General features: G+C 48.3%; 1 protein-coding gene across 9 annotated transcripts in view; it reads left to right on the forward strand.

Moving 5' to 3' along the window:
- Positions 1-6,166, forward strand: part of Banp (BTG3 associated nuclear protein) — a 74,121-nt gene that overhangs the window by 5,292 nt on the left and 62,663 nt on the right. The window contains exon 1 of one of the 9 annotated variants that reach the window (XM_028752255.1): positions 545-626. The exons of 7 other annotated variants lie outside the window; for them this stretch is intronic. The gene's annotated coding sequence lies outside the window, so the exon portion shown is untranslated. Of the gene's footprint in view, positions 1-544; positions 627-3,322; positions 3,826-6,166 lie in introns of those variants that run through there. One more of the 9 variants, XM_028752271.1, reaches the window with a different exon arrangement.

Genomic DNA, 6,166 nt, shown 5'->3' on the forward strand with positions numbered 1-6,166 from the left:
GGCTCCGGAGCCTCGGCGCCTCCCGGGCCGGCGCTCGGCGGCCCTGCCACGGCCTCGGCGCGAGGACGCCGTGCCCCTTGCTCGGCCGCCCAGTCTGTCACTGCAGGGCCTCGCGCGGTGCTCCCGGGCTCTGCGCGCCGCCCTGCCGCCTAGGTGGCCCCATCTCCCGGCAGTTCTTGGCGCTCTGCCCCGGGAGGGTGGCTTCGCCCTGGCTGGCGCATCCGCCTCGGCTCGGCTCTCTGTTTACATCGGGGCTGAGACTGGTGCTCGCTTCCCCACCTAGCGTCACGTCCCCGTCCCGCACCGCCTTGCTTTCTTCTTCCCCTTGTTGTTAGTGGCCTTTGTTTCTCTGCTCTCGGTGACATTGTAGCTTCTCGAAGATAGTGTTAAGTCTTTCACGCCATCTCTTCTCTGCCTTCTTCTAATCTGGGTTAGTGACTCTCAGGCCGGTCCAGGTAGGTCCCGATGTCTTTTCCTGCACGCCTGGTTAGTTTAGGACACAGTGTTTCAGTCAGCTCTCTCCTTCAGTCCACAGGGAGCCTCTGCCAAGTACTTCCTTTCTGGTAACTGTTTCCTCCCTGGACGGTTTTAAGGTCTTGGCACTGGAGCAGTTTTACAGTTCACAGGTAGGCTCAGTAGGTGTGTCCTTGAGCGCTGGGAGATTTTTCCCAAGAGAATTTCTTCAGTCATTAAGAGAATTGGTTCCCCCGATTTTTATTCTTTCAGGGATTCCTGTCATGTGTGACACACACTACTTGAATTTCTTCATCTTTCTATTCCTTTTTATCCTCATCCCAGGAAAGAGCTTCAATTTCTCTTTCAGCCCTAGCATTTTTTTTTTTTAAATTTTGCTCTGTGCAATGGCGCAGGACTTTAATTCCAAGCACTTAGGAGACAGAAGCGGGTGGATTTTTGCGAGTTTGAGGCCAGCCTCGTTTAACATAGTGAGACCCTATTTGGGGGGAGGGGGAATCCACAATCAAATTGTAGTTTCTGAGCAGGGCTTGGTGGCACACACCTTTATAATCCCAGCACTTGGGAGGCAGAGGCAGGCGGATCTCTTAAGTCTGAGGCCAGCCAGGTCTAGAGTGAGTTCTAGGACAGCCAGAGCTACACAGAGAAACTCAGTCTTCAAAAACAAAACGAAACAAAAAAGTTTTTTTTCTCAATGTACTTGTACTTTTCCTTTTGTTCAGTAGTTTGTTGCATGAATGTTTTCTCCTTCAGACTGAGAAAACTATTAGGGGTTCTTTTTAGTTCTCTTATCTGATTTCTTGTTTAGTATCACTTTTGGGGTGGGGGGGGATGGTAAATGTTAGCTTCTTGCTTTGGATGGCAGGTCCTCCAATAGAGCTAATTATTATTGCTTAAATGTTAGACCTTAAGAGGAAACTGGCAGGGGACTCTGGGTCTGTGAAGAGGGATTTTAAGACGGTTTTCCCCACTAGTGCCAGGAGAGCTTGTTACCTTAAGACTTGGAGGGCCACATAGCAGACACCTTATCTGTCTGTCTGGGCTGTTTATGCATCTTCAAGCGGCTCCCTTTGCTTGGAAGCTATTTTACTTGTCTCTGAGGTGGCTGTGGGGACTGCTGAGGCCCTGGTGAGGCCTAGAGCGCTACTCCTCTGCTCTCCAAGCTATCTAGAGCCTCTGTCAGAAATGGAAGTCTTTCACTGTGTTCTGTTTTCTTGTGAGCTTGTTGTACCCGATTGAGTATTTTAATGGGGTAAGTGGAGATTGTTTACAAGGCCACTCACCTTGCACAGGAGTTTCAAAGTCTATTGTCTTCAGACAATTTCTCTCCTTTCATTTTTTGGTCTTTGTGATGGATGTGTACCAGAACATGGTCTCTGTGGTTGCCTCTAGTTGAGTGGATGGTTCTTCCGCTCTGCTATCTTGGTCAGGCACCAGGATGCAGGAGACTGGTCAGACACTGAGATTAGGCACCTCCTTAGTTCTATAGTGAGCACTGAGTTTAGCTGCTTTACTTCCTTGCTGGGTTAGTGCAAGCAGCTAGCACATCCTGGCTCACCGATGCAGAGGTGCGCAGTGCAGCATTTGCGGTACCCATAGCACAGGGATGGCAAGGCGATGCATTGGGCTGGCACACTTGCAAGCTGTGCTTAGTGAAATAGGCTGCATCTGCCAGGGCCTTGTAGCAGGGTCCACAGCAACCCACGCGCTGATGGGCATTCTAGGCCCACCTGCAGAGTTAGTCTGCGGTTGAGAATTTCAGAGAAACTGAGTTAGCTTCCTCTTCCCCTTCCTTCTCTCTCTTGGCATTGATATCTAACAGAAAGGTTTACCTAGATTACAGATCGTACACAAGTTTCAGTGTCCCACTGACATCTTTTGTTTGTTTTGTTTCAGGATCTAATGCAGGATTCCACACTAGTTGTCATATCTTCTCCAGTCTGCTATTTCCATTATCCCAAAAGCATCCAGTGTTTATAAGTCTTGGCAGGAAAAGTGTACTATCTCTGGAAAAAGCCCAGCGGGTGCTGTAGCATCTGATTGATTGAGGCTGTGTGGTCAATAGAAATACTGATATCAGTACCCCAAGATACAGACTGAGAACATCAGCTTTCTGCTAGAAATGCAGTGTACTCACCAGAACATGTTAGATGCATGTGGGGAGGGGTGTTGAGTAGAGCCCTGACCAGTGCTCCAGGTCAGGGGCTCAGAACCCCCATGTGCTCAGGGCATGTGTGTACACTGACAGGGCATCCGAGGGAAACGGGGTGTGTGTGTGTGTACACTGACAGGGCATCCGAGGGAAACGGGGTGTGTGTGTGTGTGTACACTGACAGGGCATCCGAGGGAAATGGGGGGGATGTCAAGCACAGGTTCTAGATAAATTCGCAACAGTGGTTTTACTAATACCACCCCATATAGCTTAGCCTGCATCCTCAGAATGAGCTGTGCTACGGAAACTCAAGGTGTATGGTTATTCCATGAAGCAAGGCTGACTGTAAAGTCCCATATAACTACAGAGCCACCTCAGTTATTTAAATCTGGAAGAACATTTTCCCTGGGAGGGGGGAGACTAGGCAGTTGGATACATTGAGTGCCCCACACAACAAGAGTGTGACACTAAAGTTAGGGCTGTGAACATTCTTACTGTTTCTCTTCATAAAATCCATCCCAGGGCACTGGTCAGCGGAAGTGCTTCTAACCATCTTCCTGGACTATTGGAAGGAGAGTCTGAGGGACCTGCAGGGCAGGTGTGGGTGGAGCCATGGCACTTGCCTCCTTAGGCTACACCAGGGTTGCAGGCAGAAGCTTACAGTAAGACCTCTCTGCCTGGAAATGGGAGGTGCTGCTCTCCTGTCCTCAGATCTCAAGGGCAGATGGAGACGCTCACACTGGCTCTGGCCTGCTTGCATGGAGTTAGTCTTAGAGTTGTCTTGAAACTGACACTGGAACCTGGTGGAAGAGCTGGTACCTCAGAGCGTGGAGCCACCATCAAGGAGGATGAAACTTTCCCAACACGCTGTGGATTTGATTCCTGTCTTGACTTCTTTGTAGCTTTCATGTCTACACATTCAAGAACTGTCCAGTAAGATGACATATATAGCCCATGGAGCAGACTGATTTACTTCCCCCCAAAAGGGGCCTCCTATAGATGCTGGGCAGTGTGGAGTGCTCTAGAGGGTACACCTATGTGATTGATTGCATACAGAGCTGAGCTTTGGAAGGATGAAGTCTGGCGAGAGAGGATGGGGAAGGGGGAAAGATGGAAACCGGTTTCAGCATGTCACCAAGAAAGTTGAAAGGTGGAGTGGAGCGTGGATATCATGGCGACAACCACTGTCTTCCTCTCAGGTGCTCTGATGAACGTTAATGGTTGTTAAGGATCAGTGGGGTGTGGTGACCTGGTACTCATGAGGCAGAGGTAGGTGTGTCTCTTAAGTTATCGGCCAGCCTGGTCTACATAGTTCCATAGAGCTGTGTAGTAAGACCCTGTCTCAAAAAAAAAAAAAAAAAAAAAAAAAAACAACCAAACAAAAAGACCAGAACAAAACAAAAGAAAAAAACATATTGAGGCTAAACAGTGCACAGAGCGTGTGTGTGGAGGAGGAGCTGGGAGAGTGAGCGGGAAGACCAAGGGCAGATGAGGTCTGGACAGGGGCTGTGCTGATAGACCTGTCAGTCACAAGCCTTGTTTGTGTGAGAGTAACTGTGGCCTGTCTTCCTTTGCATCAGATGGAAAGTTAGTTTAGCTTTGTGGAAACTGGAAATGGGTTTGGATAGAACTGGAAGTAAAACCTTAGTGTGTGGACACCTGCTGCTATAAACTGAGTTTACTTTGAGGCCAAAACCCGAAGCATCTCCGCCTGTCTCCACTGACAGACCCAGGGAAGGGATTGGGATGCCTTGCAGTTTCCATGGGCTGTAGGTTTCTCGGATGGGCAACCTGGATGGGGACAGCCTCCTCAAGATGAGCTTATGCGCTGGCCGGAGCCAGGGATGGCTTGAAATGGAGATGACACTGCAGTCCACCATTCATGCTTTGGATGCATCTCTGAAGCTGTCATACAACTCAGCCTTGGTGGGCTCAAGATTGTTTCAAGGCTGTGTGACATGTTTACCAGCTGAACATTGTTATAACTGTTGGTCAGCTCGCAGCTGTGGTCATGGTTCATGTTTCAGCCAATGACAAGGCAGTGTCACCCTTGGCATCAGAATATCTTGGTTATGTAAACATACTCTGTCATGTCAAGGGTGGTAGCTCCCAGAGGCTCCTTGTGAAGTGACAAGTGACTGTGATTGCCCTTCCAGGTTTAATATTTCATGGATTTCAAAGATTTGTAGGATTCAGGTTATTCACATTTTTGCAAAGTAAAGGTTTACTATTTACATACATTTACGATGTATTTCAGAATTCCATAATTCAGATTTGTCTAAAATTTATATCTGCCATGTAAAGCAGGAAGAGGAAGGTGTTCAAGGATGGAAGCCACTTTGCTGGGCCCACAGGTCAGTGTCTGTAACCCATTCAGTGCCACTCAGCTGAGTTCTCCCAAGACCACATGACTTGACTCCTTCACCTTGTGGAGATACATCATTCCTTTTCCTCTCTATCAGGGATCCCTTGATAGGAAGTGGAAGACAAGCTGGAGGAGCCCTGCCTCTTCAGAGGTTCACCCCTTCAGAAGTGTGCCAGTACCCTTCCTTCTTAGGCTTCGAGTGGTTTCAAGTGTCATTAAATGCTGGTGGAGGCCCTGACTCAGAGCTTGGGATCTTTGTGTTATGGGCAGATAAGAAACTGTGTCTGACTCTGTGGTATGTCTTCACTGGTCGACTTTACCTTGCAGATCAGAGGTTGGATGTACTAGAAAGCTGTATCTATACTCCAGAGGCAGACAGTGGCTGCCTTTGGTCTGGGGCTGTGGATTGTTCCTTCCTACTAAAGGATAGACACAAGCTAGGGTGGAGTGGACTGGCAGGAGGGGGTGTTTGACACAGATGCCCTCCAGGATGCTGGTGAGAACCACACTCAGGCACCTGGCTATCTGCTTCTGGTTACAGAGGCTCTTCCAGGTGCTTCTGGGTCCAGGTTTTCACTGTAAGTAACAGGTGGAAGCTGTTGGCTCAGGTCCCTCATGGACTTGAGGGATTCTAGTCTATTTTGGAAAGATGAATATGGCAGTGACAACCTTTCAGAATGTAACTCACAGTCATCTTTGGACTTGGGGACCACCCTTTACTGTCACTTCAGACATGAGACTAACATTTTCCATCACAGCCTTTGGAGTTTAAAAAGCCCAAGATCTTTTGAACAGAAATGGGGTTTGTTTTACATAATCCCAGGACAGGGCTGTGTACTTGTTACTTGTGTGTTGAGGTGTCAGTCCTCTCAGGACAGGTTTACTTATGCTATTCTGTCTCTTAAGCCTTTTATACGAACATAACAGTTTCTGAAAACATGGATTTTCTCTTCTACAAACAAGCTCAGTGCAGTTATGACATCAGGGGTTTTTAATACCTGCTGCTTAAACACTAGGTCTTATTCACATTGACTGGTTATCCCAGTAATGTTCTTAGTTGTGTGGACGTGGATGTTCCTCTGTGTGGACGTGGATGTTCCTGTGTGTGGACGTGGATGTTCCTCTGTGTGTGGACGTGGATGTTCTGTGTGTGGACGTGGATACTCCTGTGTGTG

Source organism: Grammomys surdaster, unplaced genomic scaffold, assembly GCF_004785775.1.
Source record: "Grammomys surdaster isolate TR1022 unplaced genomic scaffold, NIH_TR_1.0 128, whole genome shotgun sequence".
In the NCBI taxonomy this organism is placed as follows: Eukaryota; Metazoa; Chordata; class Mammalia; order Rodentia; family Muridae; genus Grammomys; species Grammomys surdaster.